Raw genomic sequence first — 26,354 nt, forward strand, 5'->3', positions numbered from 1 at the left:
GGGAATAATCAACGTTTATATCGACGTTTAGCGCGGACGGAGTGTCATCCGGCTTCCTACGTCATCGCAAAATCGACGACGATCAATTCGCGATCAATTTTCGGTTTCGTCGTCGCTCTGGGTCTTTAAAAACATTTTTTCCGCTAATGACTCTATCATAGACTCGAAAAGTGAAGCTGTCCCTTTTCAACAGGCATGTCAAACACGCAGCCAACACTTTCAAACTGTTGCTGACTATTTACAACCGAAATCAATCGAAATGCAGTGTGATTCCGTATTGAAACTAAAATATGTACGATGGGATTTCAGATTTCTACAATTATTTATCTGTCGATCGATTCTCCAATATGTTATGTGCGATTAGGCGTGTTTCAGCTATGTGCGACCCACTATTTTCAACGTTAAAAAATAACAAAACTGAGGAAAGGTCAAGATTAACAGACCAGCGTGTGCAATCAATATCAAAAATAATTACAACTCAACAAATTCAACAGAACGTTGAAAATTTGGCTACTGAAAACCGTTGCCAAGTTTCTTCGTAACAAAACAATGAAATAGTTTTATTCAAATAAAGTAAACTTGAGAAGAAAACTCTACTTTTACACTTCATATGTATTTTTGTAATATTGTTGTGTTTGTACTATGTTATTTTGTTTTGTTTCTTCTTTATTTCGATTTTGCTTTTTTTATTGCGGCCCTCGAATTAATTTATAATGCTTAACGAGACCCTTGGTGGTATGTAAATTAGTTTGACATGCCTGCTTTACAAAGAAGCCTTCAAAAATTGATTATTCTTTGGCTCCTCGCGAATCAAGAATGATGTGTCGGCTACACAATCCTCCACTAAAAGCTGAATAACTCGGCCAGAAAAAATCTTGCATCAATTTTTCCGACATCGTTGGAAAGCAGAAGTTTCGAACTTCGAATCCGTGGTGGATTCGTCCACGAGAAACATTTCTCCATGTTTTTACAGACGTTGAAAGTTGCAGCGTTTTTGATAAAAGTTGTCCTCGGTTTCCCATCCTCCGCAACATGAAAAATCGTTCTGGAAGAAATTTTCGCTTCTTGTTGCACGCGTTTTCCTCTCGGTTGTTTCGACGCTGGCCTCCTTCCTTTGATTTTCGCGCTGCGTCCCCCCGCAACTCATGGTTTAATGCAGAAATGTGAAACGCGATAACGTGGCCCCCGAAATCCCCGGGCCTCGGCCGCACAACGAATTCTTTTATCGCGTGGAGAATTCCGCGAGAGCCTCAGAATGAATGGTAATCAAGATATACGAGGAACGCGCGCGCCCGAGACTCCATTCAGAGAGGGAGAGAGCCTCTTACCATGATACAACGTGAACCATCAAATATCCAGTAAAAGGATACTTTTATTTCCATGTTATACGCTTGCCGTGTTCCCTTCTACTTTATTCGTGCCAGTCGATAGATAAATATTGGAGCGACCGATCTCGCGCTGGCTCGTTCGATCGATTCCACGGCTGCTTGATTTTCGACGCTGATCCCGGGGCTTCCCTGATTTTTTATTAACGCGCCCAGCGACACTACGAGTGTCCTCGTAGCTCCAGAAATTGTCACTGAACCGTTTAGAAAAATGGACAAAAATCTATTTCAACACTTTTCGGAACATTCTGTGCATTTAAAGTGTTGTAACTCCGTTTTAAAAAATCGTACCATAATATTACTGCACTCGTTTTGAAGCTCGAAGCTTCTACTTCCGCAATACGTTATTCGTTTTCGTTGAAAATATTTTTGCTCGTCACTGCAGTTCGGAAACCGAGGACACGATTTCTGTCGAAAGTACCACAACTTTAAACGTCTGTGGAACATGGAAAAATTTTTCCCGTGAATGAATTCACCACCGATTTGAAGATGAAAGCTTCCCCTTTACAACGAGTCCTCGAAAATTGATGTGTGATCTTTTTTCGCCGACTTATCGAGCTTTGAATGAATCATATGAAGGTACACCACTTGTTCGTCACTTTTATTCCGTAAAACAGAAAAAAAACTCGTAGATAAATTTTTAATCTTCAAATGAATCGCGCGACAAATGACGCCCAGCTGATAAATGAGTTCAAGTACCTGTGTCTTCGTAATTAAAGGCCATATGTTCCAGCTGAAAGGCTTTGGAATAAAATGGTGGGACTCGATGCTCGAAATTCTTATCGGTGCAGCAGGAATTTTGGATTTGGAGCTTATCGGGCAGGCCAATTAAAATAACTGGAGTCTCGGTGAAACGGGGGAACGAGGGGAGTCTCGCGTAATAACACCATCGAGTTCGAAAACCATAAATTACCGTCTTTACGAAGGTTTATCGTCTCGGCTTCGTCCGGGGCACACGGAACTGATTGCGTTTCAAACTAATTTCAAATAATTTACGCGCGCGCGTCTCGTTAAGAGGCGCAACGCGATTTCGCTTCTCTCTATCCTCCTTCTAGCCGATTTGTTCCGCCCCTATCTCCCTCTCTTACTCTCTCGCGTCACCGGGTTCTTTTCGGCACGGTTAATTACACGCGCGCGACCGAAAAAAGCTCCACTCGAATTATTGTGTGCTCCGAATGTAAGCGGGTTTCCGCGCTTTCTCGACCTGTTTATTCGCCCCCGCCCCTAATTTTTTCCTGTTCCATTTTCCGCGGCTGGTAAACCCGCGAGACATGAAATTACCAGTCGGATTGAAACGCCTCTTTAACGAGTCTTTTTGATGTCTCGTTCGCGGCTCGACACTCTGTCCCCCTCCCCCCCCCCCGTCATTTCTATTAATGTAATAAACTGTGAGAGCGGAGCCGTCCTATGCTTTAATTAGAGACTTTCTCGCGTGTTTTTGCATCCCCCGGCTGCGAACGCGAGAATTTTCATCGCTTTAAGAACTCGCTCTCGTCTCCTACCCTTGGAAATGTTGTCTTCACTGTTTTTGTGTGGCTGTCGAAAGGTTACAGTTTCAGGAAGAAGATCGAGCATTCTGTATAGAAGACAATTGTTCGTGGAGCAAGTGGACGAATCCTAATGTGATACACTAAGAGGTTCTAGCAGGTTTTGCATCCTGTTTTCAAACGTTAGAATTGCATTATTTTAAGGGGGTACGAAAAGCGAGACTGAGAATTTGTTTATTTGAACGAACGGTGATGTTCAAAAAGAATTTAGCAGATCAGTTGTGTCACACTTTTATCTACAGAATAATACATTTTCCGGCTACCATGTTTAGTGGCATTACTCGGGAAACAATTGTCCGATTTCTCCGAATGGTACGAGGGAAAAATGCAGCCGCATAAAATCGAAAGAGAAAGGGCAATAATAGGTTTCATCGGGGCGAAAGAAATTTGTTTTATTTTCGGCTCACGGGCGTCGATAAACGTCGATTCCGCCGGCACTAGTTGATAAACGATTATCAGCTAAACGAGATCATATCGGCTAGATTAGAGGCGAGTGCGCGAGACTGTTTTGCAATTAATCACGATCGCTATTATTGCACGACACCGAAAATGAATTATTCAGGAGGACGGGGGCCGATCCACAATACGCTCGAATCGTAGTGAGTCCGATACCGAGGAATGCGGGAACTGCGGGAACGAGCTCCACTTTTTTCACTGTTCCTCTCTCATCCTCTCTCTCTCTGCCGTTCTCTTCTCCTTCCTCTCTCTCTCTCTCTCTCTCCAGAAACTTTCCAGGTAATTAATTTTAAACGGCGTACGAGTCTCTCGTACAATGTATGGGGAGTCGCGGACTCGGTTAAACAGTGTCTCAACGATGCAATTGTGCGAGCAATAATGCGCGATGGAAACGGGCGACGTAACCTGGAACAATAATCGCGCTTTGCCATTGTTTATGTGTATATGGTAATAACGAGACGTCGCCGATTATTTGACAACGGGGATTGAATCGGCATTGAAACCGGTACAACGGTCCCGTTTCGACGGACAAGATGAATTGAAAGGGCCTAGAAGACTAAGATTGGTCCAGCGGCCCCACCCACAATTTTTATTGATATTATGTGGAAAACAATGGTTTTAGGTTCGTTTTAGGTTGGAAGACAACCCCCTAAAATTTTAAGTCGCTAACCCTTCGTATAAGGATGATATGAGGGTAAATACATTATAATGACGTAATTTTATTTGTTTTTCAATATTTAACTATGTTCCATCAATCCGACCATCTTGAAACTTTTTTATACGTTAGATAAGCAACAGAACATTGTTCTTGACTCCCCCCGCGATTTTGAACCAGTATTTTTTTATTCCACATTAACCGAGTAAATACCGAGAAACTGATATGCAGTATCACAGAGCTGCTATGATACCGAAATCAGAGCGATTACCAGCTTGTTTATGATACCATGTGCACTGTGTCTGCCAGTGAAAAAGAATTAATATCAATTGTCCGAGGCTGAAGCGACAATTTCGAGAGCCAAAGAGAGAAGCATATTCCTTTCAGTCCCAGTTTCGGTGTCGTACAATGATCAGATGATAAATTTCCGTTTTAGATAACAATGTAACCGGAATTCACTCTGCGTTATGAACCGCGAGTCTGCAGTCGGTCGTGAATTTTTTCTGGAGACTATTGATAATTAATAAGCATTATCGATCACCGTAATCGGAGTGGATCGATTCGATGAATAATTTATCGGCGAGAACGTTCTCTCCGGCATTCGAACACGGACGGGAAACGACGGAAGCATCATTTTAATTCGCTGACTAAACAGCGAACAACAGGATCTGTTTAAATCGTTTGTGCAATCGAATTCGATTTCAAATTGAATCGGTCCGTCGAATAAATTATGCTCGAACAAATTAGAGAAACGTACCGGAGCAACGCTTTAGAAACAAAAGAATTTCCTCTGGAAAAAGGAAGAATGCTGTTGCGCGTTCCCGAGAATCTAGGTTATTCGGTTCTAATTTATTCACCAGCCTGTAACAAAACATATTTGCTTGTGTTATTTACAAAGCCGTCGGGATTTGTAAATAGTTAACTGCGCCGCAACGCGGCTCGACTGAAATTCAAAAGTTGTTTCATCATTTTTTAGAATTGAATTTTAAAATTCTGAAATGGATAAACCGCGAGCGGTATATTATTATCATTTAGTGCGCTCGCGGTTATTATTTTTGCATTGAAAAGAGGGTTTTATCCCTTTCGGGGAATCGATTGTTGTTATTTTTCTTGCTTCCCTCGGCGTCGGCCATTTTACTCTTCGCCTCGCCAAACAATGGCCACCGGATGAGCATTACAGTCCTTTTATTATTCTTCCTTTCCTCTGCAAATCGACCGGCAGTTACAGTCTTCTTTTTCTCTCTATCTTTGTCTCTCCTCGGCGAAGGAAGCGAACCCAGCGGCGGCGCGGCGATCTGAATTTTCATGAAAGGCCTCGAGCACCTGTTTCATTCGTGTAATCTCTTCACGGAAACACACGTGAACGTTTCATTTAAAATTAACCCTCGGTTGGTTTTCCGTTGGCGCTAATTATCCCGGACTTCGACTGAATGAACCATTAATTGAATGAAGACAGCTGATGCTCTCGCTTTTTCCCTTCGATTCATGAAACCACCATCTTCACGCGATCGGGAGAACGTCTTCCACCGACGCTTTGTTGTCTTTATCAGCAGAATCATCATTATGCTAAACAAAAATTATCTACATCGACCGCGCAACGAAGGAGTCGGTTACAAACTTCTACCTTTCTTTAGAACTTTAAACCTTCGCTTTAGAATTTCATTTCAGTTTCAGATTTAAATATGCTATTTAGACCCCTTCAAAATCTACTTTAGAAATGCAATAATTGAAGTGAATCGTATAAAGCAGACATCTTCTTCTTTAATCGCTTGCATTACGATGTAATTCCGAGGTTTCTGATTCAAATGTTCTATTTACTACATAAGTGCTTCAAAATGTATTTTGAAAATGCAATAATTCAACTAAATCGCATGAAGCAGACATTTTCTTCTCCAACCACTTGCGTTACAATTTCATTCCAAGGTTTTCGATTAAAATATTCTATTCACACGAAACAGAAATGTTCTTCTTCCTTTAAATCCTTGTATAACTTCAAAATCATTATTAAATAGCTAGATTGTTATTCCCATATGTTATTTTACGATATAAATTTAAATATAAAGAAAGCATGGCGTCCTTCAATTCTTCCACTCTCTCAACCATCTCAAATTGATCCTATTTTCTTCACAACTACATAAAATTCGAAATTACTAGCGTAGGTTTGGCTAAGTAACTTGCACACCCACGGACCCCATCAGAATCCACAGTGCGTCAGACATGTTCTCGATAAAGGATCTCGTTATCAGCGAGGAAAATACGAATTCGACAACAGAAATTAGCACGGAGAGAATATTGTTTGCCAATTCGAAATTTTCGTCGAGTGCTCCTAATTGCATTACCCTCTCCCTCTCTCTCTCTTCCGGGGAACGATAATTGTATTAATTAATAGCGACATTCGAGGATGGGTACCGAAATTGTATTTCTAAATTTCGAAACGATCCACAAACCATATTAGGAAGTTACGCAGTAAAACATAGTTAGAGTTAATTTAAACACGTACAATCAGTCCTGGAGGAGCTCGGAGCTCTCGAGTAATTAGACTCGATTAATTATAACTCTGTAGATTTCATTAGCGTAGGTACTCGGTTCCCTTCGTTTTGTTCTGTCGTGGAAAGAAGCCGGAAAGAGAGGAGAGGATTGGAAACAGGAGTGGCAGAAGGGAGAATAAAAGAAGGGAGACATCGTAATAAGCAGGGTCAGTTGAATGGAACGCAGAAACGGCAAGAAACAAATCAACGTTTTGCAAGAAACGTTGTGTTCCGCGACGCGACGTCGCGAGAGCTACTCGAGTTACACTGCAGCTGTTTGCGACATCGCGATCGTAATTGTTATCAACTCTTAATGGGCCGCATGGGCTAGTTTCCACAGGGAAATTGAAATTCTGACTGCTTCTCTTTCTGTTGCTCTCTCTCTCTCTCTCTCTCTGTAAGTCTCTATCTATCGCACTTGTTTTACAGGCACTATCTCCACTCTATCTCGCCGTGTCTGTTTAGTTGTTATTAAATCACGAACGAAAGGAATACACGCACAAGAACCCGGTGTGTACCAACGCGCTCCAAGAATCTAGGTTATTCCGTGACGCGCAACTTCAATGCATTCGTTCCGTTTATTTACAAGCATTTTCGGCATTACATGCTACCATAAGCTACGGTAATATGCTTTTACAGGCGACGTTATGGCGAACTGATACTCGAAACTCGCATAAAAGACTTGTACGCGGTTCGCGTTTTTAATTAAAACTTTGGCACAATTTGAAAACTTTAGGTAATAATTAAATTCAAGCTTTTTAAACGATTTTGGGGTTCAATTAGAATGGTATGAAACGTTGAAGTGAAGTCGAAATTCACAGTAAAAATCAAATTGCGTTGATTTTCAGTTGAAATTTCCTGAATATGGGTTTTATTCTGTGATCTATCTCTACCATTTGCAACTTGAATGCATTTTCTGCGTTTATTTCCGAGCATTTGCAGCGTTGTATACTGTTATGGGTATGCGATGTCGTTTTTGAAGAAGACGCTATATTGAATAGATACTCGAAATTCATATAAAAGCCTCGCACGCAAATTTAAAGTTAATTAAAAGTTCGGCACCAACTCGCGCTCGCGTTCCTGTTCAAATGAAAACTCAAAACTCCAGGTAAGTAATAATTAAACGACTTCTGGTTTAAACTCGAGCTCTAATTAGATCGGGAAATCAATATTAAGATCGAATTGAAATTGATACTAAAATTTACATTCGAGTTCGATTCTGACATTCATTTTCTAATTAAAATTGAAATTCGAGAACGCGCGCTCCAATTAAAGCTGAAAGTCAAGACTAACTTCAAATTGAGATCTAAATTCAAGATCTAGTTAAACTCGAAACTGAAAGTCTCCTGCGCGTTTCAATTAAATCAAAGAACAAAGATCAACTTCAAATTGAAATTTGGATCTCGACGAAAACAGTTCGAAATGAAATTCGGATCAAACTTCAAACGCAAAGCATGTTTGAAATGGAAAATCGAAAGCCAACATCGAATACCGTTATAAATTTCAATTTAAAATCTGGTTTGAACGCCAATTGATCAGTGAGGCAGAACATTAAATTCTACATCCAATTAAATCTAAATTTGAAAATCAACCTTGGATGTAATTGCGAACTCGTACTCCCTAGCAGGTTCTAATTAACACTAAATGTACCGATCGTTAAACGCGATTGCCACGTGTTGCTTTGAACAAATAATAACATTTAAAATTCCCAAAATTTCCACACTTGTAAGAGCACCTAACCCAGACCAAATAAAAAGTCTGGAATCAAATTTTTGACGGGGAATAGTCGCACAATCAAATTAAAATTACGTCCAGTATTTCAGATTGTACCCGAGCGGGATCCTGCTACAATTTCGCATTACATAAACGTAATCCCGACTAACGTTGTTAAAGCGTCGCAACGTTTCCGATTCCTAAGGAAATCAATACCGAATCCGGGCGAAAGAGAGTAGCCCCGTTCAAGGGAGAGCTCTAGTCCAAGGTACTTATGCTATACTCTGCGCAATGGACGTCTACGTCGTCGTCTTCATCGAGATCAGACAGCTTCGTTTTTTAAAAGCAGCTCGAAACGAGCTTTTGAAATGAAGCTTCTTTGCTGAGGGGGCTACAATTTTCTAGCGTTACAGGAAGCGTTACGGAAGTGACGCGGTCGAGTGTTACGGAAGTGACGAAATTTCGCGACCAACCTCGAATAGTTTGACAACTAACATTTTCATAATTAATTTACTAACTTTAAAGACTTCATTGGTGAACTTTTAAGATAGTAGAATGTAAAATGAAGCCTTGGCTACATTCCCATTTCAGTTTTATGCAGGTTTGATGCTTAAATTGTTACATATTAACCAATTTTGGAGAAGTGGTATGTTATTTGTGTGTCCTTGTCGCACAGTTCGACCCTCCTTGTCGTACGCATTATGGGAACCTCCGAAATAATCAGCCCGCGTAACAATTGTTAATAACTAATTAACCAGAGTTAATTAGTTCTCTTTCTTTCCCATATGCTCTCCTTCTTTGCGTCGCAAATTTTGATCGTCCATTATTTTTTCTACGATTTTCTATGATTGAAACAATTGGCTTGTGATAGCTAAAATATGATACAAATATTCTTGATTCAATTTTGTCTAAATGTCTTGCAAATACTGCATCGAGAGTTGTTCCTGATCTTGTTGTCGCTTCATTATGATTATTTACCATCTCCAATCTTAATTTACTTCTAAACATTACTAGACTGCAAGAAGTTTCACTTCTGCCGCGCGTGGTTTTCCACGCGTATGTTTTTTTTTTACTTACCTGACACGTGTAAAAATTTTTCAGGTTAGTTTAGAATTTTAGAACAAGGGTTTGGATAATTGTTTTACCTATTATCGGGCGCGGACGGTGTTATTCGTAGGCCAAGCGAGCGCAACATTACTTTGTGTTCGAATTACACCGCGAATTGTCCCGCGAGATTGTTTGAATCGCATGAATTCAGCTTCCTGCAGGCAACGCTCGCCTATTATTGCGCAATCGACGATGATTTCATTCGTCCATTCCAGTCCCTTCATCCGTTGTTGTCGAGCTTAATTTATATAATCGTTCGTTATTTTTCATTCTTTCGTTTGCCTCCCTCTCTCTTTCTTCCTTTCGCCAGCGCCCACCCTTTCTCACTCTATTTTCTCTCTGTCTATTCTCTCTTTCTCTTTTTCTCTGTTGTGCACAGATTAATCCGTCCCGCATCCCGCAAACCCCGATTCAGCATCTCTCCGCCACCCACGTGTATCGCATTCTGTTCGTTTCTCTCTCTCGAGGCACTGTTCACAACCATTATTTCCATCGTTCCCTCTAAACGCGCGCCGGTGGAATCCGGTTGATTTTAAATCGCATGAGCCGCGGATAATACCGCCATTGCTCACGATCAATTTTTCGTTTAACCTCCGGCCAGATTTTCCCACAATTTTTTTGCCCCCACCCCGCTCTTTCTACCTTTTGTTGCGCTTCCCCTTTTGTTGTAACCTGTCGGTATTGCTTTTATATTTTGTTTTGCGTCCGCACAAGGTCACTGGGGAAATGTTGACAACAATTGATTGGACTTTCGAAATTGGTTTTTGTAAAATAACGTGTATCTTGCGCGCCAGTCATCCATTAAACGTCTGTTTCGCCTTTGTTAAACAATTTTGGTGCATATCGTCGATTCCAGGTATTCTTTAAACTGTAGGGAATAGTCATATAAATATCTCCTTCTATTTAAAGCTGTATAAATATTGCTTATTGTTATTAGATGATTGCACAAGTTCGTGCCCGATTTTCGAGTGCAAAAAACATTAGATAGTCACCATTTCTTTTCTACAATTGGAATTATATTCCTACATTTCCTACATTTGTTTTCTACACTTAGAATAGAATGGTGACTACAGGGTGTCAGCTGAAGGAGGCCACCTAAATATCTCCTTTATTTTTAATGGCACAAAAAGAATATTTTTGGCATAATTTAAATGGTATCGAAGGAGGAATATCGTAGAAGAACAATTTCTTTCGTCCGGTTATTTTTTCATAGGTTTTTTCAAGGTCATCGTTATTTTTTTATCGGGAAAACTTAAGTGATTAACAAGATCGAATAAAAAAAGGAAGTTTTCCCGATAAAAAAATAACGATGACCTTGAAAAAACTATGGAAAAATAACCGGACGAAAGAAATTGTTCTTCCATGATATTCCTCCTTCGAAACCATTTAAATTATGCCATAAATATTTTTTGCGTCATTAAAAATAAAGGAGATATTTAGGTGGCCTCCTTCAGCCGAGGCACCCTGTATAATTGATTAATAAAACTGTATTCTTTAAAATTTAACCATTGAATTTTACTTTCAAATCGGGCACGAACTTTGTAATCATCTGATATAAACGTTGTAACGTATTTGGTTACCGCAACGCGTTAAATATTTATCGAATCATATAACCGAAGGGTTCAAGCGATTAAACTTGACTCTTTTACTGTCGGCTATAGCCCGGAGATTATGAATTTATGATGTAAGGAATATCGATTGACGAGATGCATCTTTCATAAAATTAATATTTTCTAACAGCTTTCGCGTAGCCCACGGCACAGGCTTCCTCGACACGGCAGTACTTCAATCTGAAAATATCGGCGAAAGGTTCATTTTATAAATAATAAACGACAACCCCCACACGGCTACTTAAGGGTTGAAGGGGCGAGATGTTATATTTAGCGTCCAGACGTCAGTATTTTTCTTCGGACGCCCTGGGGACCGTTTCGAGGTTATCCTAGATTTCCGGAACTCGCAGGACTAAGTCGAACAACCACGGAAAACGTTAATTTCATTTTGAATTAACCCATTGCGCTACTTTGTCGAGTGTGACTCGACATTCGAGATAGAATAATGTAAATAAAACGGGTTTTTATATGTATTTTGTTCCTCCATTATTTATTTGTCTTATTTTTTAGTTGAGAACAAATGTAAGTTCCACAAATATAAATTGCAACAAAGGTTGAGAGCTACATTCAATGTAATTAGCAGACTGCGGATCTTCGTGCAAAATAAAAATTGTCTGCATCGATAAAATCATATATTGACATCTTCAATTTTCCAAATTTTCCAACAATTTTGAATTTCATCTACTCAATATTTTACTATAAATGCATGAAGGTCCGCAGTATAGTAATCAGTCAAACACTACTGTCGTTTCAAGTAAATTTCAAATAAAACACTTAAAATAGCAGGGAATTGTTGGCAACAAAATTAAAAATAAGTCGACATTGCGAAGGCTCGAAATTAACCGATAATTCGACTGATAAAAAATACTCGGTGCCGTTCTGCGCGCATAATTGATTTGATTGGTTTCCAAAGGGGTCGAAATCGAGTTTTATAATCCCGATCACAATGCGTGCGTCCGGCCTCGATTTTTGTACAACGAAACGATTCGTCGAACCGTAATGACAATATAATTGTCCGGCGCACGGTTCAGCTGAAAATCGCGTTTATATTTCGCTACTCGATGAAAATCACGCCGCGGGCGAAAGAGCCAGCCGATAATTATTCACTTCTTCGCGGGTCGAATGACCGGACATCCGATTATTAATCGATCTTGCAACATTTACGGAACCGGGAGTAAATAGGACGAAACTTTCATCTATTCGCAGAACGCGCGTTAAATTAATTAAAATTAACGCTCAGGCAAACATGTAAAGAGCATAAAATTACATTTCCAACGCGCCGTCCTTTCTGAAACCCTGTAACGTTTCAACGGAATAAAATTCACCGTAGAAATGAATAATAAAATTACAAAGAGCTTTTCAGTACGTTGAAATTCCTCGATGAAATTATTCAACACAGTATACGTGTATTTTCATAAAATAATGTGTAGTGTAAAAGTTAGTAATATAATAGATTTTTCAATTCATATTGTATATTCTTTAATATATCCTGCAGGCGAGTGTGAATAAAATAAAATTTCACCCCTTTCCAGTAAGTTAAAATTCCCGAATTAAATTGTTCAGCACCGTGTTGCAATGAACGTATTTTAATAAAATAATGTTCTGTGGAAAAGTTCAATATGAAATCGATTTTTTAAATGTTCCATAACCTCTGATGAAATAAAGCTCGAGCTATTTTCAGTATGTTATTTTTCGGGGAAATTATTGAATTCGGTATTGCGCTGAACAGTTTTAGTATAAAATTGGGGTTGAGGATGTAATAACATTTTAATAAATAATATAAAAGTCGCGGTGGGCTATTCGGTAATAAACCGGTGGAAATTTTTAGCACATTTTCCGATAAAGTAATTCGATACAGCGTTGCGGAAAAGATATAAAGAACTACCCTTTTGGTTGGCACTGCGTTCAAACTGGCCGCACGGGTGCTTACGATAAAAAAATCGCCCATTTAACGGTTAAACGGCTCGCCGGAGCCGGTAACGTTAATTTAGCCCTCGGTTCAATATTTTCCCCCGTTTTCGGCCGGTTTTTCGAAATTACGAGAGGGAATCCACGGCGCTCTTTCTCTCTCTCTCTCTCTCTCTCGTGAAACGTGCTTTTCAAACTGCCTTATAAAGTGAAAGTAACTGGACTCCCTTGCCGGATCGATCGGCCCGTGGATTTTAGTCGGATATACTCGTGCACGCCGTTGATAAACATTCTGCTACGGCGCGACGGGGTTCTCTTATTTTTCATCGGCCCTTTATTCCCTGGAAATTCAACGAATCCGCTCGTCTTAAATTCTCAACGAAATAGCTACCGTTTCCCGTCGAAATTTTCCTGGAAATTTAACACCGAACCCTCCGTGCACAAAAAGTTCGCCATTTTTATCATAACGCACGGTTGCATTACGAAATTGAGTCTTTATAATGTCAGTAATTATTTCATGGATTTTTCAACAGCTATAACAATTCCAATTATAAACCAACAACTCTCCCCCACGAATATAATCGAATATTTTCGTTTTATTACATATGTTATTTCATTCTAATTCATTTTATTATATATTTTTTATTAAATGCGTATACAGGGTGGTCCACGCAACTTGCACATCTATAAGAACCTCCAAAGTATGCGTTGCACGAAAAAGTTTTGTGTAGAGAAGTTGCATTGTCTGAAGGAGTATATGTATTATGTAGTGTGTTCAATTTTTTTACAGGTGCAAGCGTTTCGGAGATTTGAAGGTCGACTTTGTTTTTATAAATCGAATACTATATTTTTTATACCAAAATATGGAAGAAGAGGTATTGACCTCCATTGGCCCTAAACCTAATAATTAACGAGTAATTTCACTTTAATTCCTGAAAATTTTACTCGTTAATTATTAGGTTTAGAGCTAATGAAGATCAATACTTTTTTACTCGGAATTCAACATTCTTCCATATTTTCAAATCTCCGAAACGCTTCCACCTGTAAAAAAATGAATACACTACATAATGTACATCTTCAGACCATGCAACTTATGTATACAAAACTTTTTCGTGCAACGCATACTTTGGAAGTTATTTACATAGGTGTGCAAGTTGCGTGAACCACCCTGTATGTACATACATAAGGATTATTACCAATAATCTATTACAAGTATTTTATATAATAATCCAAAGTGAAATTATTCAATTACGTTACAGGGGGTGATTTATCGGTCCACGATTGAAGTCGCTATTGAAGTCGCCATTGCTGTTCAAAGACCTATTATGAAATCCTGACGGACCATAGACTTTCAGAAAATTATGCAATAATTACCGATGCATGTGTTAATTGATTCAAACGATCATTAAAAGATGTCGAGCCATTCAGACAGTTCAGTGGTCTACACACTTTCCTCGAGAAAAATTAATCACTCCAACCTTTCTCGTCTCGTTGACATCGCCTCGGAGATGTTACGTCATCCTCGTTTGACCATGTTCAAGAGATTTATCATTCGCGGATTTATTTATCGACGACAAGAGAAGCGTTTGCAAGAGGAGAACGATAAAGCCGTACTCGACAGAAATAAACAAATTTATACAGCAGCGAATTGTTATTCTTTTATTCGAAACGGGGCAAGAAATCACGAGGAATCTTGGGGGCGATCGATATCCAGTGGAATTGCAAATTTCCGTGGATGTCCAGACTGTATCAGTGACCTCAAACTGCAATTACTCGACCACGAAGCAAGGAACGGGGTTGGGGAGAGAAGTAGGAAGTGGAGGGAGGGAGAGAGGAAGGGGAAAAATCATATCATTGGCAAAGCAAAAACAAAACCGCGAGAGCGGAACGGTGCAGGGTGAAAAATCAATGCTTCGAAAAGTTGCCAAACTCTCGAAATGATCTGTAAAGGGGAAATAATGGCGGAAAATGGGGCGAGACGCCTCCTCCCTGCCCCGGCCGCCTAAATCCTGCCAGACCTCGTGACCCTATTACCCCTTTATCCGAATCCGCAATACTAGAGAGAGGGAAAGAGAGGCGAGCAGAGAGAGAGAGAGAGAGAGAGAGAGAGAGAGAGAGAGAGAGAGATAAAGGGTGAGAGAGCTTGATACGAAGATCGCCGGTGTTTGATAGAACGCGGTCGGAATTCATCCCCGATGATATGTCCGGGAAACCCGGTCAACGTTTACGTTGCTCTGAGAGCCTGAAAAGAAGAAGACGAAGAAGAGGCACACAGTGATGCGGAATAACCGTACTGTGTTTGTCTCACCAACCCTTCTTCTTCTTCTTCTTCATTGCTTTCCTGATCTACCCCCTTTTATTTACCCCCTTACATGCTATGATCTAGTTAACGCAGTGATTCAAACTGTTTTGACGTTCATAATTTCCTACAAGAAGAAGAAAATGCGTTCTGCAATGAAGTATCGACAACGGCGAAATGGAATTTTATTTCAAAAAGTGGAAGTTGATAATATATATTAACTTAATAAACAAATAATAATCTTCAGCGAGTTTATCGAGCGAATCATATCTCGGTTTCCAACAAGAAAAAGAAAATGCAACTCCTGCAAATGGCTACATATCGACAACAGCGAAATAAAAATTGATATCAAAGGATAATCTCGAACTTGAGAGATTATGTAATGATAATCTTCGGTGACTCTCCGGCCTCAAAGCGACACACTTGTTATTCTCCGAGTTGATTAGTGAATCAGATCTCGGAAAGAGACGGCTCCCATAATGTTTGGTGTAAATTTAACCGTGCACTATGGCGCTACAAACGTGCCAGCGATATTCAGGCAACCGGATCATGAATATTCAAGACGGCCTCAGGGGTCGAACGGTTTCGGACGGACGTGGAAGCGTCTGCGAGGCTTTCCCCAGCAGCTTCGAAAATGTCTGAGGCAACCTGGCCACGAGGAGCCCCTGAATGAAAAAGGTAGAAAAACCCGTGACGGCAAGCCGAGAGTGGCGAGACCGGGGATGGAAGAGAGCCGAGCGTTTTCAAACAAAAAGACGTTCCTCCCTCTGTGTTAGCAAGATGGCTCGCGCGCGACCGAGCTCTCTGTTAAATAAGCTGACACTCAAAAAGTGGCCGGATGACAGTCCGAAGGGAGTCGCGTGGAATCAACCCTTCAGACAATTTTCTAGTAACTTCAGCGCGCGGTTTTCTCGAAATTTGACGTTCGAATGATTGAACCCTTCGACGAGTTCGCAGAGAGAGAATTCGCACTGTTTGCCATCATTTCTGTTTGCCAATCCGAAGTTCCCAGTCAGTTTTTCATCGGAAAATTCCCTGAGAATGGAAGTTGGGAATTTGAAAGATGAAGTCGCACGAAGAGAAGCTGTTTCGTAGAAGTATTGTGCGAAGCATAAATTTTCTAGTGCCATACTGCTGGTCCTGAACCTCGCTTTATGGCCTTGGCGAGTTTGCTACCCGGTAAAGCAAAGTGGATGGTTTCAGGAACCGGCAAAGGGAAAAGCATATGTGTGCAGGGGCAAGAATGTGTCGGTGGACAGAGAATCGTATATGAGTGGGAAAAGAGAAAGAGAGAGAAGCGTATGAGATCAGTGGGAGGAGTTTTGGATTTGTGGGCGGAGCTGAGAGCACGTGGTGGGGACAGAGGCGTGGCCGAGCGAGGTTTCTCAACGCTCAAAGCTTTCAAGATTCATCAACTTATATTGTAATAATTACAATAGTCCTTTTAGAGTCGTGAGAGATGATTATAATTGTAATTCTGTGGATGTAGCGAGTGAATTTGATTTACCAATTAGACGATCCATCAATCTAGAATTGTGGGCGTGTCTTGAGCAAATATAGGAAAAAGGCGTGTCTGAGTGAACTCTCTAATCCATGATTAAACAGTAACAATGAAAATAAAATCGAGCGTATTTTGAGCGAGCGTGGAGCTCGTGGGTGGAGCCAAGAGCACGTAATAGGAAAAGGAGTGGGTATTTATGAAATGTTGGAGAATGCGGGAAAACAAGGTATTACGTTGGTCTCGCGTGGCTTTTAGGAAAAATGGAGGGCAAAATTGTTTTTCAATTAGTCCGACCGTACATTACGCGACGCATCGAGACAAGTTGTTTAGAAATGTTTATGCGCGAGAATAATCGCTTGGCGATAAATCTCTCGAGGCCGTATCTGGTTTCGTAAGAGGCGTGCGGGAGAAAAATGGCTACGAAAATCGAGAGGAAAGTGTACGCGCACGATTCGTCAAATACACTCGGCAGCAAGCTGTAAATTCAACAAATAGCCGACATCCACCGCATTATTAATTCCCTGGATAACGCGTTATTCTTTATTCACAGCGTCTGTCGATGAAGCATGCTGACTATCGATGCGGTCTCTGCATCTAATTATCGTCTTAATCGAACAAATAGAGTATTCTTGTGACAATGAGTACTTGAGGCTATATCCGTCGCGTTACCGGCACGATAAAACATTTTATTCCGTGTTTTATCGCTGGCGAAGTGGTGATCGACAGAGGAAATGAACTTGGATTGTGCAATTAAACAGAACGAATTCTCTGAATGTTAATGTACAGTAGCTTTTGAAAAACTGTGCAGTACTACTCTGTTATCTAGACTCAATTAAATTGGTTAGTTTGGATCCGTGACAAAGTTATTGAAATTGTTCAAGCCGATCAGGTGGAGAGAGAGAAAAAAGAAAGAAGAAAGCACGAAGAGCAAAAACAGCCATCAAGAGATGAATATATTCTAATGATTTTGTTCGTGCACAGCGAACATCGGCTCTCGACGAGCCGAATACACCGGGGAACGAGTGAAGTTGCATTTCGGTGAGTGCATTCACTCGTCGATGCATTATATTTCTTGCAGCAGCACGAGCTGCATAATCGATGGAACGTCATACAAACGCCGAGACACAGTTACTTTCCTCCTTCGTTCCCAGTGGCTGTTAAAGGCAATTTTGAATAGTGCTGCGGGAAAAATCGAATTCAACTACATCAAAAGACTTCGAAAACACGATGCTCGCCGTCTGAACCTCCAGGATTTCAATATCAAAGTACTAGCAGATACTTTATTCCTGAAACTTTAGCAAAAACTTTAACGTTTAGCAATTTCGGAATCTTCAAGACTAAATGTTTCACAAATGCAACGATGTTTGCAAATTTAAACACTGCCGAATTCAAACATTCAAAAACACAAGTATTCCAAATCTTAAAGATTCAAATACTCGAGGCTCCAAATATTGAGAATTGGAATACTTGAAAATTGAGAGGTTCGAATGTTCAAAGTTCGCGAGCTGCAGGTTTGAATTTGAATCGACAGGTAGGCAGCGCGAACATAATCAATGGTGGCCCGTGCAAACGTTCCTGCCAGGTGTTTTCCTCTCTTTTCCCTGGCGGTTTCAGCCGGTCAATATAACTTTCGATATTTCACCTTTTTGGTTGGAAAAAGGCAATTACTTTTGATATGTGTCAGCATGGAAGGCAATCACATCTGTCATAAGCATACGCAGAAGATAACTTATCGCTGTTAACGCGATTCGCTGCGCTGGCTCACATGTACGCGCACGCGAATCTCATCTTCAGCGATTAGTACCGATGGGAAATAGCGATCTTTCTATTTATTTGTGTGTGTTCTATTTTACCCCGACATTTTTAATAATATTTTTCCCCGAAATTTTAAGCAATTAGTTCAAAATTTCTTCTGTTATAATATTAGTGTCGGAACAGATAGAAAAATTTTATATAAATTTAAATGAAATCAAGACATAATCGTAATCTTCTCTTGTGGGCGCTCCACGCTTCTATTTTTATAGTCACCGATTCCATTTAAATTTATATTAAATTTTTCTATCAATTACAACACTAATTTTGTAACAGAAGAAATTTTGAACTAATTGCTTAAAATTTCGGGGAAAAATATTATTAATCATTTAACTGGATTCGATATCTTATGGAGAACCAGGAAAAAAATTATTTTCTCCTTTTTAGTGCATTTTAATATAAGCGTGGTTTTTAAAAAGTCTTTTTTCTTCGAAGTGAATGATCGGTAACCACTTCGTTTGTCGATCCTAAATTGAAATTACATTTAGGAGTAGCAGCTCCGGTTCGAGCTAGTCAAGGATGAACCACGCCACGATTTATAAAACCTAATCAAAAGTTAAACGCGTCTAATGTTCGGACGTGCTTTTATTTCCCCACGGAACTTTCAAAAGAATACGCGGCTGACCTAAATCCACAAGTTATGGGTTGTTCCGCTGCATGCTAAAAATTTCAACGAACCAAAGTGAACCTGTCCGCTTCCCGTCGAAATAGTATTTACGATAAAATATGGCGACGCCGAGCCCCACCGATCCTATAATGAGCCGCTTTTCAGTTTTCGATTCGCGTAATCGCGCAATTAAATCGGCCGAACCAGTCACGATAACTCCGGTTCTCAAGAATTCAATACACCGCGTGAATATTGTTCTTTCGACTCGATAAACTGCACGAAAGATAAAGTGGATAAAGTGCAACATTATTTGGCCGTTATCAATATTTAATCGCATGTGTGCACACCGAGAGCGCGCGCGCGAGCAAATTATTGTTCCCGCGTCGTAGTGCTCGCGATAAAGCAACCCTAGAATGTAATCGCGAGCCGAGGATTTCGACGAATGATTTATTTGTTTGTTTGTTTGTTCTGGAAAAGCCTCTTCGAGCATCGATTTCTGTATGCAAATGCGGGCGCCATTGTTTCAGAATGCGAATAAAAGTGGAATTCTACTCGATTTTATAAAGAGAAAAATAATCTATTTTTTCAATTTTGCCGGACTGCTTTAATTCAGCATGGAGTATTCTATTTATTTAATTATTTCTCAGTTCATTGTTGTTTTGTAGAATTATTTTATTTTCGCTCTTTAACACGACGCCCTTTTTTTAGAATGCGAATAAAGTTGGAATTCTACTCGTTTATATAAAGAGAAAAATTATCTATTTTTGCAATTTTGCCAGACTGCTTTAATTCAGCATTGAGTATTCTATTTATTTCATTATTTCTCAGTTCATTGTTGTTTTGTAGAATTATTTTATTTTTGCTGTTTAACACTGCGCCATTTTTTCAGAATGCGAATAAAGTTGGAATCCTACTCGTTTTTATAAAGAGAAAAATTATCTATTTTTGCAATTTTGCCGGACTGATTTAATTCAGCATTGAGTATTCTATTTATCTAATTATTTTTCAGTTCATTGTTGTTTTGTAGGATTATTTCATTTTCGCTCTTTAACACGGCGCCATTTTTTTCAGAATGCGAATAAAGTTGGAATTCTACTCGTTTTTATAAAGAGAAAAATAATCTACTTTTTCAATTTTGTCGGACTGCTTTAATTCAGCATTGAGTATTCTATTGGGTTGGCAAATAAGTTCGTTCGGTTTTATACATTGGAATAAATCACAAAAACCGAATGAACTTATTTGCCAACCCAATATTTATCTAATTATTTTTCAGTACTTTGTTGTTGTGTAGAATTATATCATTGTCGCTCTTCAACACGGATGATTTTCGATAAGATAAAATGCGTGACTATTACAGTGTATTTCATTTTGAATTATGGAGGAAGAATTTTATTATTATTGCTCCTCAACAGGTATGATTTTCGATAAGATAAAACAAGTGTCTAATACTTTTTCAATCAATTTATCAATTTATCATTGCTCACCCACACGAACGTTCTCCGATAGGAAATCCCAAAAGCGACTACAAATAATTTAACATGTTCCAGGGGATCTAAAAATCAGTTAAAGCGAACACCGAAACAGTGAACGGAAATTTTTCTCTGTCACATAAACTATAGGACAGATGTCAAGCGTCGATGAAACAATTTTGCGAAACGTCGCAGTCACCGACCGGTGCAAAAGCAGTGTTGTTAACTAAATTGAACTGAAAAAACAATTCTAGTAACACCATGAAAGAGCAATAAAACCGTACACAAGGTTCCAATTAGTTTTAGTTGTTTTCCCAGGTCTATAAAAACAAAAATGCTGGACAAATAGTGTTTCAGAAGAGAATTCGAAAAATTCGTTAGAATTCCAATTTGTTAGAAAGGTGGTAGAGAGATCACTTCAGCGCGCGGAGTATCGTTTGTTAATAATAAACCGTTCGAGCAGGTATCGCGGCGTGATTTAACGATGGGGAGTGGCCGTGATGCGAGAATTCTCTTCTTTTTTCTCTGCGATCGGTTCGACGCATCGATTGTTCCTATCGATCCACCTGCCCCGCACGATCGTTGGATCGTGATCCTCGGATACCAGGGCAGAAGAGTATTATTTAAAGAACCTGTATACATATATATCTGGGATAGAGAGCGTGTGTCTCGACCTCTAGCACTCTAGCATAATCGCGAGACAGCTGGGGATCATTGCTGCGCGAACCTATCTGTATGTGTGCGAGTGGTTGTGCGTGGAACGGTTTTATTTGTGTGCACGAGAGACTGGGCTGCCGAGAGAAACCGGTTTCCACTAAGCGACCATCGAAAAGAAAATTTCAATGATGGTTATTACGCGTCTATTCAGCCGTTTTCTAGGGCAGTCCTGTTTGTTCGATTAATTAGAAATTCCACGGGACCCGGAGCGGTCCGGGCTACAGATTTATCAATCGGTAATTCGACGGTGTCTCGGAGATTGTTGAAATCGGTGTGTCGATTTCTCGGTTTAACCCCAGGAAAGATCACATATTCTCCAATGTTCCTGTAACCGTACCATTCCTCTTATATTAGTTAACCCCTTTGTTCAGATTAGATCGTCCTAATTCTCAGGGGAAAAATTGAGTAAAATCAAACCAATTTGTTTGATCTACTAAACCAACGTGATCATTAGACTGCGGATTTTATACATTTATGACAAAAATGGGCACGTACAATTTAAAACAGTGGAGGTATTAAAAAGATTTGAGACCACCAGTGTATTCGTTTCACCTTAATAAGATAATTAAAAGAAGAACGAAATTTTTATATGGCTCCGGTGTCTGGCAATCAATGCAAACATTTTTTATTTTGCATAAAGATCCGCAGTTCTAGTGATCATTGTAAAGATGCATCTATGAGGAATTATTCTGAAAATTGTTTTTTATTATATTTATATAATTAGGCTGAAAATGTGGAATCAAAGCTATTTATTTAACTGCCGCGTTCCAATATTTTTAACTCACTATTATTGAAATTGTGAACATCTACGAGGAACTATTGAACAACTTTATTTCTTCGTTATTGAATTGAACGTCGCACGATGGTAAATGTTTCGATTTTAGGTGGACAAAATTATTTTTGAATAGTTTATTTCCTCTTGATACTTGATAATTACTATTACGATATTTATTTTTCTGTTGTAAAGAAATTGAACATAAAAATTATAACAAACGGATGTTTTTCTTATATTTCTGACTTATAGAAGGTAAAGTCTGTGAATATAAGAAAATTACTTTCATATGATTACTTTTTTTTAAAATTATAATTACAGTAACTTAGTTGCATATAATATTCGTATTACAAACCATAATTAAGCGACTAATCGGATCGGATTTCTCACTAAGTAGCAGCGTGTAACAGCTAATTTTTCTTCGACATTGTTAAGTAATTCATATAGATAAATATACTAAAATATTGCAGCTTCAGTACGCTTGAATCAAAGTATAACCTTACTTTATTAACTCATTCATTAAAAAAACGCTTTTGATTATGGTTCATTTTATTTACTTCCCCCTTTTAGTTTCAAACTAAAACGAGAAAATATAAACTAGTTTAATATGCACTTACTTTCCATTTTTCAATGCACAACACAAAAATTCCTCGCAGTTTCGGAAAATTCAACAGTATGTCTAATAACATATTTTCTCAATTAAATATGTTTTTCAATAATTGAGAAAAATTATTCTTGTCCAGCTAGAATCAGACATTTTTCTCTCGTGACAATAGTTTTTATACTCACGCCCTCGGATAACGCCTGAATCATACTCGCAATAAATCGAAGGAGTACCATACCTGCAAGCAAAACAGGAAATTACAAGTTACCGATCGCGATCAATAATCAGCGTTACAGTTTAATTAACAACGTTATGTAAATCCCTGGTAACGCGACCTTCATTAGCGAAAAGGAAAAGAAGGAAAATGTCATCGATCTCCTTGAGGGAGAGTTCGATTAATTGATTAAAGAGGAATCGATCTCGGCGTCGAGTTTACGTGGCGTCGATCGATCAATTCTCGCGCGAAATCGGCGATATAGATTTAATTAAGTCTTAAATCATATGGAAATGAGACGGTCGGCGACACGTCCAATTTATCTCGATAAATAGTTCCGCGTAATTAGGAGAGCATCGAGGCCACGCCCTCCGTCCCCCCACACCGAAGAACGACAACGAAATATAAACGCGAAAAATCACAATTTATAGAATGCGGGTTAATTAAAAGTTTCTCTGCTCTTTCTCCGATTCTCGTGTAAAAATCGTGCGAAATAACTCGACGAAGAAAACGGAATTCGGCGAGCAGCGATGATTATCAACAACTCATTAATATTAATTCGGCTCGCCAGTTTTCAGGGATTTCCACGAACAAGGACGTCCATTCCGGTTTACTAATGACTCGGACTACAAACTCTCGGAAAAGAGAACGTCGATAATCGACTTCTGTCGAACGGCAAATCAAATTTTTAACAAGTCCTCCCCCGCAAGAATAACTTCTCTTATTTTGTTTCCATAGCAATTAAGAAAGAAAGGCTGCCTCTTCCCGGGGATTGGGGGACTTTATTCCGCCCGCGCGCAGTAAAAAGTATTACGAATCCTACGTCATATTTTTAACGAAGGAAAATTCATTGTTCATCGGCGAGTTCGATTGGGACAGTCGTTCGTTGAAACGTCTGATTAATGCAGAAGTCGCGAGCCTCGAATCCGTTAATAATAAACCGAGTCCCGGGATATATTTACACAATTACAGATTTACATGGACTAATTTGGGAGGCCTCGAGTCGAGCTATACACAGCGTGTTCACTTTGTTTGGCCTTTCGCTCGATGCCGGGTAAAAGGGAAATCGTGTTAAGCCTCGTTAAAAATTGAACGCTCTGAATATTAGATGATCCCGCTCGCTATAAATGTATTAAATGTACCGATCGATGATAAACTGACACATTTGCATTACCTCCGCGATTCGATGGGAATTAATTTTGCGCGGTGACGAACCAATTCTATCGCCGAAAATGAAACAGAGAACGTCTTGTTCTCAAACTTCATTATCTGGCATATAGCGTTCTTGAGAGGTTCGTTAATTTTCAGATTGTAAAACCAACTTTAATAATTCGCAACTCGAACAATATTTGACAGTGTAAAAAATCTAATTTGCCTTTTCGAAAACAGCGAATAACTCCGCCACTTTTTAATATATCGACATGAAAAAAATGGAGGTTACAGTTGAGCGTTGCGTTAATGCCACTGTGAAATACCGGAATATTGCAATAATTAATTGTCCTTTAAAAAATGTCGGAAAACAACATTCTTATATATCTTGGTATGAATAAACTCGTCGTACACCTGCCGAAAAATTCATGGGTCCAGAATTTACGTGGCAACCTAATATCTCCGAAACGAATCTCGGCTGGCGAAAAAAAAACCGAACGAAAAACAGGCTGTCCTTCGAGGCACGCAATCCCGGAATAATGTAAATTTTATAACTCCATCGATGCAGCGCCGAGATCCTGTCCAAAGCGTGCGCAGACAGTATGGGAAATAGACGATAGAAAGAAAGCAGGAGAGACAACTAACGAAAGGAAAGCAAAATAAGTACGAGTGAGCGTTCCCCGTTCGCAGGATGTTGTCACAATAATAGAATGAATTCTCCATTTGTCCAATTCCCAGCAGTAATTACGTCGGAGACCTCTCTATCAAGTTTCCACCCCCGCTTATCTCGTCTTGTCGGGTTTCCCCCCACGCGACCGACATCGACGCACCGATATATCCGAATCAGAATTGCTTTGGCACACGTTTTTTCGTCTAATTTTCTCGTTCGGACCGAGGACAGTGTCGCGAATGCTTCCGAAAGCTCTCGTAGTTCGGTAAGAGGATTGAAAACAGACTTAGAACCCGGCGGAACCTGTTAATCCGCGACTCCGAGGACGCGGCGCAAACACGCGATTTTGATTCGATAAGCTCGCCGAAGTGTCGTCAGTTACATTATAGATTGGCTCGTTAAAACAACATCAAGCAGATTTTCCTGTTCATTTTTATCAACGCTGAATTCTGGTTTTCACCGATTTTACCTCGTCGGGTTATTTCATTGCTTGATTTACTGTGAATAAATCTTAGAACCTTTTTAATTTTCTTTCTTTCCATCGGATTACACCATTAGATTGTAATTTTCAATATTCGCGTTTCCATATCGTTGGTTAGTGTTTTCTAAATTACACTGTGAATATTCGCAACGCTTTTCTGGTCAGTTGATATCACTGAATCGTGTTTCTCCGTTTCGCCGATATATAAATTAATATTGAAAGATTGCGTGATTTTTATTACCGCTGGACAACGCAATAGAATCGATCTACGTATTTAATTTGAGCCCGATAAAATAAATATTCCCGATACACGATTCCATGCGGGGTCTCGATAGCATTAACGATTTTCTAAATTGCAAATAGAGATCGGTCCCGATTGTTTAACGAGGATTAATTCCTCCTCGAATAATATTTCGTTTATTATCGGTCCGGCGGATGTTTCTTCGCAATTCCGTGGGAACGGGATTTAAATGGAAATTGATTTTCGTCCCTCGACGATTCCGCCGAGTTAAAAGTAATATCGAGCACGGTACTTCGCTCGCACACTTTACGAACACAATAAAACTATTCAATGTGTTCCCAACTTTATATTACAGGACTATAGAATATAAAAACTTTCTGAAACGTCAATAAAGTTTCACAATTTATCGTGTTCCCTGCATAAAAGCTGCGGTTCTACGATTCCGTGGAGCGTGCGCGCGCGCACACATACACAGAGACGTTTTCTATACACACTCGTCTCTTTTATTAATCTTGATATTCTTTTCTATTTGTGTCGCATCTGATTCCAGGGTATTGCATCACACGCGTTCGCGTAATTGGATGGATATACCGGTGACTGGCGAACCCATTCGAACGGTAGATCTATTCCCACGTTTACGTTGTCGTAATCAAACTTTTTTATAATTCATACTTCTCCATTGTTTCCCTCAAATTTGTTGCCGAGGCGGGGCGCATAAATATCCCCGCTGTTTATGGAAACATGAAAGAGCCGTTCGAGCAGCAACGTCAATCAAAAACGGCGAACGAACTAGTAAAAAGAGAAATTCAAAGTCGTATCGCAGTTTAACTTTGCGCGACCGTAAACGCGCGCTTAAAAATTTATAAATACGACAACACCGCCAGCTAGATTTAACTAGAACAAGAGAGA

The 26,354-nt window shown here is 39.6% G+C and overlaps 1 protein-coding gene across 5 annotated transcripts in view; it reads right to left on the minus strand.

Annotated features, from left to right (window-relative positions):
- The window catches only part of LOC143215827 (uncharacterized), a 362,235-nt gene that overhangs the window by 299,399 nt on the left and 36,482 nt on the right, over positions 1–26,354 (minus strand). The window contains exon 2 of one of the 5 annotated variants that reach the window (XM_076438368.1): positions 22,876–22,928. The exons of the other annotated variants lie outside the window; for them this stretch is intronic. The gene's annotated coding sequence lies outside the window, so the exon portion shown is untranslated. The remainder of the gene's footprint in view (positions 1–22,875; positions 22,929–26,354) is intronic. 5 annotated transcript variants of the gene reach the window in all.

Source organism: Lasioglossum baleicum, chromosome 14 (genome assembly GCF_051020765.1).
Source record: "Lasioglossum baleicum chromosome 14, iyLasBale1, whole genome shotgun sequence".
In the NCBI taxonomy this organism is placed as follows: Eukaryota; Metazoa; Arthropoda; class Insecta; order Hymenoptera; family Halictidae; genus Lasioglossum; species Lasioglossum baleicum.